Source organism: Oryzias melastigma, linkage group LG23 (assembly GCF_002922805.2).
Source record: "Oryzias melastigma strain HK-1 linkage group LG23, ASM292280v2, whole genome shotgun sequence".
Taxonomy (NCBI): domain Eukaryota; kingdom Metazoa; phylum Chordata; class Actinopteri; order Beloniformes; family Adrianichthyidae; genus Oryzias; species Oryzias melastigma.
Genome location: NC_050534.1, coordinates 7918987 through 7928503, shown reverse-complemented (window position 1 = coordinate 7928503; position 9517 = coordinate 7918987).

Below are 9517 nucleotides of genomic sequence, written 5' to 3'. Positions count from 1 at the left end.
CTAGGGGGCTTTAATGCAAATTAATCCCTAAGGATAAACTTTTTTTTGCCACTTTAGATTTTTACGACGCCTCACTGAGAATTTTCTGTAAACCTTTGGACAGGAGCTGTGAAGTTAATTGGAGCCAGGACAGTTTATCAGGTTACCACTAGGGGCAGTTATGTTAGATTATATAAATTAATTTCTTGAAAGAAATTTAAAATTTGCTTCAGTAGATTTTATATAAATTATTACTAGGATAGTTTTCTGTAAACTTTTGTACAAACTGTAAAGTTAACTGGAGCCAGGTCAATTCACCAGGTAAACACTAGGGGGCTCTTATATGAACATATCCAAGTCAATCCACTGGAGAAAAACTTTCTTTTCCTTTTGTGTAGATTTTATATGAATCTTTATTGGGTCATTTTTTCTTAAATGTTTGGACAGGAGCTGCAAATTTAACTGGAGCCAGGGCACTTCATAAGCTAACCACTAGGGTACTTTTATTAAAATGTATACAAGTGAATCCCCAGGAGTAAACCAATATTTTTGTCCCCATGAATTTCATATGAAACTTAACTGAAAATTTTCTCTAAACTTTTGGACAAGAGGTGCAAACTTAATTGGAGCCAGGTCAGTTCACACTATAACCACTAGGGGACTTTTACAAAAGTTGAACAAAAAAAAATACAATATTAACTGGAGCCCGGTCACTTCGCCGGTAACCACTAGGGTTTTTTTTTGTTTGTTTTGTTAAAGCCTTCAATAAATATTCTTTGTATTGTCAGCTAAGGATTGCCTCGTTTCAAAATCTGACATTCGCCCATTTCTTCAATTGTTGGATACTAACTGTAGGCGAAATAAGTCAACATTCACAAAGCTGGTACCTGGTTTCACATTAAGCCCAAATAAAACCTCATATTCTTGTTTTACACACAGTATCCTCTACATTCAAAGCAAAAAATGATGGAGTGCTTTAAGTTTATAGATTAGTGTAGATAGACGAGAGAAAACCAGAACTTGTCCTTGAATTTATTCTTTAATGTTGTTCCAGACCGGGAGAAAGTCTTCCTTAGGTCATCAACCATGTGCATGACTAGTTAAAAGCATCAGGAATATATTTAAAATGATGTACAATAAAGTGGTTTTAGATCAAATACTCTACAATACTTAGTGTGAAATGATTATAAAAGGTTTATTTTACCCGTTCTACTTCAACCAAAGATACAACCAACCAGCAGGTGGCGCTGAAAACCAATGTTTTAATCTTTGGAAAAAGAAGTCAGAGTGGGAGGTTTGTTAAATTTTCGATCTTTGCTAACGCTCCTCCTTGACATTCCCCGCGAATTTCCATCCGCGCGGCTCCTCCGCATCCACTCAGTCGACGCACCACCACCCAGTGTGCGAGGCGTCCGCGAGGAGGGAATAAACAGACCTATGTCGTTTTTAAAAAGGATTTTTCTCGCATTTGTATTTTGAACTAAATGGATGTAAAATCAGGAGGAGATTTTTTTTTCTTTTTCTAAATATTTAGACAGACGACCGGAGCTCCAAAATGAAGAAATCAGTGAAATGAATCAGGATGTGATGTGTGTTTTTCATGTTTGCATGCCCAAATGTGCTCCAAATTTTTTATTTATAATTTCCCAACAAGGCTGTTTTAATGTGATGATGCTGCAGTCGTAATTGTTATGTAATGCTTGGATAACTCGCGGCTCCAACTCCAGTTCATAACGGTCCTTGTTTATTTTGTTTATGTAGTACTACTTTCTTTAAAAAAGAAAACTCGCATGCATTATTTTAACAATGGAATATGATATCGGGTGATTGAATTCACTGGTTTCACTTAACAGATTTGGCAACAAGAAATTAGTTGTTTATATATTTCCATAATTTTTTCGTCACGTGAGTGTTTTCCAGCTTCTTTGGTTTTTGGACAATTTTTTTTTCTTAAAAAATATATTTCATGCAATACTAGAAGGAAAATTTTTAAGTCTATGGAAAAAAAAAAAAGCTGGAAAGGACCGGAAGCGGGGCGGCTGAAGCGCCACGCGCTGGCTGAGGTAGTAGTTTGTGCTGTTGGTCGGGTCGTCGTGCTGCCCCTGATGGAGGTGACTGCGCAATCTACTGCCTTGCCGGAGCTGGCGACTCACAGCGGAGGAAACCAGACCAGCGCGGAGGACGGAGACTCACGGTGGAGTTACCAAAACCCGTCGATGAGATATGAACGGAGCACAACAAGTTTAATTGGATTAATTTAAATAAACACGTATGGATCACGTGATATGTTTCGTATATTGGTCATCATGTAAAAGTTAAAATATAAGAGCTGTCCAGCAAAAACTGGGTAATTGCTGTAATATTTGTAGGCTATACAATTTAACCAAAAACCAGTGCTTTTTATAAAGGCTAGATAATGAGCTAGCTAAACAAACAAACAAAAACAAAAAAACAGAAAAAGTCAAAGTTAGCTTGATGATGCCAAAACAAGCAAACAAACAAAACTTTATTAATGTGGTAAAAAATGTTAAAATGAGTTTTTAAAAAATCTGTAAAATGCTAGCAAAAACTGAAAGCCATGTTAGCTAATTAATGACTGTGAAGTAAAAAAAATATTAAATAGAGTTCAAAGGAAAAGCTGTAAAAATGCTAGCAGAAACTGACTGCTAAATTAGCCTAGCGAACTTAGGAAAAATCGAAATTAGCTTGAAAATGCCAAAATTGTGTGAAAATATATATATTTATATATATATTAAAAGGAGTTTTAAAAGAATCTGGAAAAAGCTAGCCTGGACTGAATGGCAGGTTAGCTAAGCAAACTTCAGAAAGGTCTAAATTAGCTTGAGAATGCTAATATAAAGTTAATTAATGTGGGAAAAAAATATTCAGAAGTTTTAAAAAAGCTATTAAAATGGTAGCAGAAACCGAATTAGCCAAACTAACGTCGGAAATTCAAAATTAGCTTGAGAATGCTATGACAGGCTAAAAGCTAATTGATGTGTAAATATATATAAATATATATATTAAGAGAAGTTTTAAAAGCTAGCACAAACTGAAAGGCAGTTTAGCTAATTAAATGAAGAAAACAAATATCACATTAAGTTTAAAAGAAAAAGCTGTAAAAATGTTAGTAGAAACTGCTAAATTAACATAACGAACTTCTGAAAAGTCAAAATTAGCTTGAGATGCTAAGAGCTAATTGATGCGGAAATATATATATATATATATATATATATATATATTAAAAGAAGTTTTAAAAGAAGTTGGCCAAAACGCTAGCAGAAAATGAAAGGCAGATTAGATAAGCCAGAGATCTGCAACCTGCAGCTCCAGAGCCACATATGAGTTTATCTCTCCATGGTGGCTCCTTTGCCAAACATAAAAATAAGTCATAGATACTGCCTGAGTCAGCAGCTCCCTGATGATGGCTGCCTAACCAAAACTACCTAAAGAAAACAAATAAACAAAGCCTGCAAACTAAGACTACCAAGGTCCAACAATAAACTAAAATAACAAAACCCAGCAGTATAAGACTGCTGAGGACAAAGGAGAAAAAACGAACCCCCCCCCCCAAAAAAAAATATAAAAATATATATATTTTTTTATTTAAATTAGTTACATTTATAAATTGATGGCTGAGGTGCACATAGATGACGTCTTGTTTGCTCAACTCTACCTCCAGAATGAACAGATTTTCTTATGGAAAGCAAAACTTTTGGTAAAAAGTTTGATCTTTTATGAGTTAAAAGCACATATTATCTTATGCTACACAACATTGGTTACTAGCTGTTGAGAGCTGCACTGAGATGATTTTATTTGGTACAGAGCATTTTTAATTTTGTAAAAAAACAAAAGAAATTAATTTTTTGAGAGATGCTAGGTTCTTCTTATATTTTTGCTTTTGTTTGTGCCAAAAACAGAAATAATTCATCTTTATTATTAAAAAAAGGAAGTAAATGCAAATCCAAATTTCCTCTGCGGCTCCTTCTTTTGATCAGCAGAAAACGAGCCCAAATGGCTCTTTCACTGCTAAAGGTTCGCAACAGTTTAAATTATTTTGAGAATGCTGATTAAAAAAAGTGAATAAATACAAAAAAAGCAAATATATATATATATATATATATATATTACACAAAAAGTAAAAATTCTAGTAGAAACTAAATGTTAAATTTGCTAAACAAACTTTGCAAAAGTCAAAATTAGTTTGAGAATGCTAATATCAAAGCTAATTAATGGTGAAAAGAAAAAATCTGGAAAAATGTTAGTAGAAGCTGAATGCCAGATTAATTAAAAAACTTTGAAAAAATCTTAATTAGCTTGAGAATGCTGATATAAATGCAAATTTATGCAGAAAAACTCATTCGGGACCGGGTCGCGGGGGCATCAGTCTTAGCAAAGATGCCCGGACTTCAAGCCACTTCCTCCAGCATCTCTGGGGGACACCGAGGTCGACCCAGGCCAGCCGAAAGACATAGTCTCTCCAGAGTGTCCTGGGTCTTCAACGGGGCCTCCACCCAGTGGGACAACAAATGTTGAAAGAAGTTTTTGAAAAATAATACCAGTAAAACTGGAAGTCATAGCTTAAAAAACTCCTGAAAGGTCAACATTAGCTTGAGAATCCTAAGATAATGAGGAAAAATTGTAAAATTATGTCAAATTAGTTAAAAGTTATAATAGTATTTTTTTCTCTGGTTTGTTTTACCAATTCGGCATCATTTTTATTATTTATTTATTTTGTATTGGGTCAGATTTGATGTAAATAGATACCCATTCTATACAGAAATATACTATTTTAGACATAAAACTTTGCTAAAGTAGGACTCTACATTGTTGTGCATAAAGAAACTTGAATATTTAGGGTCTCGTTAATTCCTCTCTGTAACAAACAAATAAATACATCTTACAATATCACATAATCACACAACAGTGTGTTGTGGTTAAAGTAGGACAATGTTAAAAATAAACTCTACAATGTGAGCATAAATAATGAGAATATGTTATAAAATTATATTCTTATTCCTTTGTTTATTTATCCTAAAGAAGCAGGTTTTTAATATGTTTGTCCATTTTAATTTATAAATATAAATGACTATAAAAACAATCAGAAAGACTTTTTTCTTCTAAATATTTAGAAAATGAATGATGAAATATGTATCCTTCGAGAAATAAAGCCGTTTCAGTTTTTCAAATAACTTTTGAACATTTATTTTTTGTTTTCATTTCTGGATAAGAAACACTAAAACATAAACTAGAATATTTCATTTCTCAAACTTGCACAAGGAGAAACATTACAAGTTTTCATTTGGACTCCTTAAGATAACGTTTCGGAATAAGAAAATGTACATCTCACATTTACAAAGAAAGGTTGCAGGTGAGCACAAAAGTCCTCAGGAAAGTTCTTCTTTTCTCTTTGCTACAGAAAAAAAAACTCCACAGATTTTCCCATTTTCCATTCATAAAACATCAGAAGATACAACATCTGTGATACAGCAATAGGAGCCGGGGGATGAAGGGAGGAGTCTGCACTTCCTGCTTTATATTCATCCTTTTTTTGAGTCTCTTCTGCTTCAGGAAAACAAAAGACGTTGGCTGAATCCACGACGGCTGAACCTGAGTTGATGTGCAGCAGCAGGGTGGCACCACGGGGTGAGAAAATAAAGCCATCTAGAAATGATGTCACATTCATAAGAAAACAATCAAAACAAAGATGGATCCACATTCAACAAATGATGTCACTGACCATAACTACTGTTAAATACCCTTCTCTTGTTGACATTTAGGGAATTCTTAAAAAAAAAATCTAAAACATGGTCATAAAAGTCGATAACCGTACAACTTTGACAGATCAGAAAAGGTCAAAACACATGATTTTTTTTCTTGTTCATAAATTTCAAACCAGAATAGTGACAAATGCTTGAAGTGTAACAAGATCCACTTCTGTATTTGGGACTAAAAAGAGTAATTTGTGTTTTCCCTGGCTCTGATTATCTTTTTTAACTGTTAGCTTTATAGCAAAATGAGTTTAATTCTCGAGTTGTGCATGCTTTCAGTGGCTCAGCATGCAAACTGCAGGTTTTGACTCAAGAACTGCCATTGGAACAAGCTTATAGTTTGCTAGATCTCCAAGCGAAGGTGATCAACAATCATTTTTACTGAATGGAGGGCAAAGAATAATTAATGGGAAAAAAAATGAAGGTGTTTTCCTTCCATGACTTCACAGCTCCCATTTTTTAATATCACAAAATCAGGAATAAAATTGTCTAAAACTGCCACAAATCTTACTACACTGTAAAAAATAAATAAATAAATAGGGGTAAAGTGAGGATTATCAAATTTAACTTCCGGATTGAAGCTCACATGAAAATCAAAGTAAATAAAGGCAGCTGCAGTTCACCAAATAACCACTGGGGGGCTTGCAACACAAACAAGTCTACATATTGAACAAACATAACACCGGATTGGTGAGAGTACATGTATTGTACTTTTAAAAAATATTTTTTAAAGCAGCTATTAGGGTTGGTTATCCCCCATATTTTTTGATTTTCAAGGTTTAGTGGCATTATTTCCTGCACAGATGACAATTCAAATGGCAGAAAACATGGTTCACATTTTGTAGTTTTATCTTCGATTGTTGATAACTTGATTTGTTCTCTTTGTTGTATCTTTCTCTTTTTAAATTTCTATTGCACTGATTCCATTCTAACTGCCTCCCTTAATGTCCCATTTTTCCTTTGCTTTAGCACCATAGCACATTAAGCACCACAGATAAAACCCATCAAAACTGCTTAATTCTGTTTTCATAAAAAAAGTTTTTTTTCAATGTATTTTTGAATCCAAATCTCAAACAAAATACTAATTAAATATGGCGCTGTTAGGGGGAAAATATGATTGTCCTGTTTTTCTGAGGGTTCAAGACTAATCCATACACCCTGTGAATTTCACTACAATGAATTTTTAGAAAATTGAATTTGTGGGGATATTTTTTAAACCCTTTGAAATCCAGAAAAATTAGCTACATATTTTTTTATGAGAAAATATAGTAACATTTATGATAAATTGGATAATTTGGTAAATTTTTGCTCAAAACAATGTTAGTTTAGGATGCAAAGACTGTTTAGGGAAAAAGCCCACTGTCTCAAATTTGATCCACACATTTTTAATATTGTGTAACTGTATTAAAAATAATTATTTATAAATGTCGTATTCTTTCAATTTAGTAACTCATCTTTTTAAAAAATGATTAAGAATAGATGAGTTATTCTCTACATACAGTCTTAAAAACAAGCTAATCTTTTTTCCCGCCAAAATTGTTCATGGGGGCAGCCATTTTGAAACAAGCAGCAAAAGCCCTTCTACTGCCCCTAATGGAATGATGATGAACTACAGGGCAGAAAATATGGAACAATATACTATGGGTTTTTAAGACAAGGATAGATTAACCTAATGGGATAGGAGTGTAAAAATGTGTGGATCAAATATGATACAAATGGTTATTTAAGCTTAATTTCTGACATTTGGATAGCAGGAAAATTGCCTTCTAGGATTTTAAGTTTTTTACATACCATCAAACTTTTTTGGTTTTTCTCCATTTGAATTCTGGGTAATAAAATAACTCAAACAGAAGACAAAAAAGTGCAAAAAGAAGCCAAAGATTTGGTTTCATTCACATCCATCCCTTCTTTAGCATCACCCGTTAGCTTATACGCTAAATGTCTGACAACACTTTAAAACTTCATAGTTAATAAATAAACACATTTTGTTGTTTTTGCACATTTACAAAATTGTCATCAGTCTTTTCATACATTACATAAATACAAACTCAGTCCATAAAAAACAAAAACGATTGAAATCATTGCACCGTTAGCCATCCTTCACCCTCATTACTGCATGTCTTGACATACAATCATTCGCTGCCTTCACTCAGTACAGAATATTCCGGAACCCCGGGAAGATTATCAGGCATGCAAGATTTTTTAATTGTTCTTTGTCAGTATGATTGAAAATATAAACTTTTCAAGGAATATTTTCCTGGTTTTTAGTCATATTTAAGTCCAGCTTCCAAAAGGTCCATAAGGTACAAAAATTGTATCTAATTTGGAGTTTTTATTCACTTTTTCTTCTTTTTTTGGCGACTATTAGGAAACAACAATGGAGTATGAGGGCCACCATGAAAAAATAATTAATAGATTTATTTCCAAGAACTTATACTTTAATGTCTTGTCATAAAAGTATGAGGAAAAAAGTCATAATTTTATGAGAATAATTGTACAACTGGAGGACAAAGCCATGCTTTTTTGTAGATAAAGTTGGTTGTGCAAGCCTCTATCCACACTATATGCCGACTAAATCCGTCAACACAGCCATTTATGATAAGGCTCTAGTTTATCATGGGATTTAATGTACCATAATGCATTTAGACTCCTGCAACTACACTGCCGACAGCATAAACGACAGAAATATTCAAGAATCTTCATCTGAAGAGGCTCAGTTCCCTACAGATTCTTTTCAATGTTCTTATACTTACAATTATAGAATAATAATACATTCATATTTTTTTTAAATAGTTAAATATTATAATACAATGTTGACTGAATAAAATACTTAATATTTCCTTATTTATGAAATGCTGAAGTAACCGTTTAAAATGTGCTCTACGTCTCTCATACTAGTTTGTTTTAATTGTTTTTTCTATTTTTCTTGGTAGCCTAAAAGCCTTTTGCCTCAAAAGTGTATCATTTTAACTATGTAAAGTCTCATCTTATAATCTATAAATTTAAATTATATTGTTGGATAATATTTACTTCTTTGGTCATAATTTTACAACTTTATTCTCTCAAATTTTGTTACTTTTTTCCTGCTATGAATTTATACATGTAAAACTATGACTTTTTTCTAATAGTTTTACTACTTTATTCTTATACATTTTTGACTTTTCTCTCCCTATTTAATGACTTTATTCTCTTATTTTCCTAAAACTTTTTTCTCATCAGGAATTTATACACGTACAATTTCTAATAGTTTTACAACTTTATTTTAAATATTTTTTAAGTATTTCTCAAATTGCTGCGACCTTAACTTATACTTATTTCTGCTAGTTTTACAACTTTATTCTAGTACATTTTTTACTCTTTGCTATTAATTTTCTGTATTTTTAAAAAAGGTTTTACATTGTTTCTTCTCAGTTATAAGACTTTGTTGTCCTTCATTTTTTTAACGCTTTTTTTATATTGTTGCAAATTTATACTCTTATAATTACAACTTCTTTCTAATAATTTTACTACTTTATTCTCGTAAATTGTTGACTATTTGCTCATAGTTTTTCAATTTATTTATTTTTTACTTTTGTTCCCTCATAGTTAGCTTTGTTCTTTTACATTTTTTAAGTTTTTCTTATATTGTTGCGAAGTACAATTCAGATAAAGAAATTTTTCTTATAATTTAACAACTTTTTTCTTGTGCATTTTAGACCTTTTTTCCTCATAATTTTATCACTTAATTGTCTCAATTTTTTTTCTGGTTACAAATTTATGCATGTTAA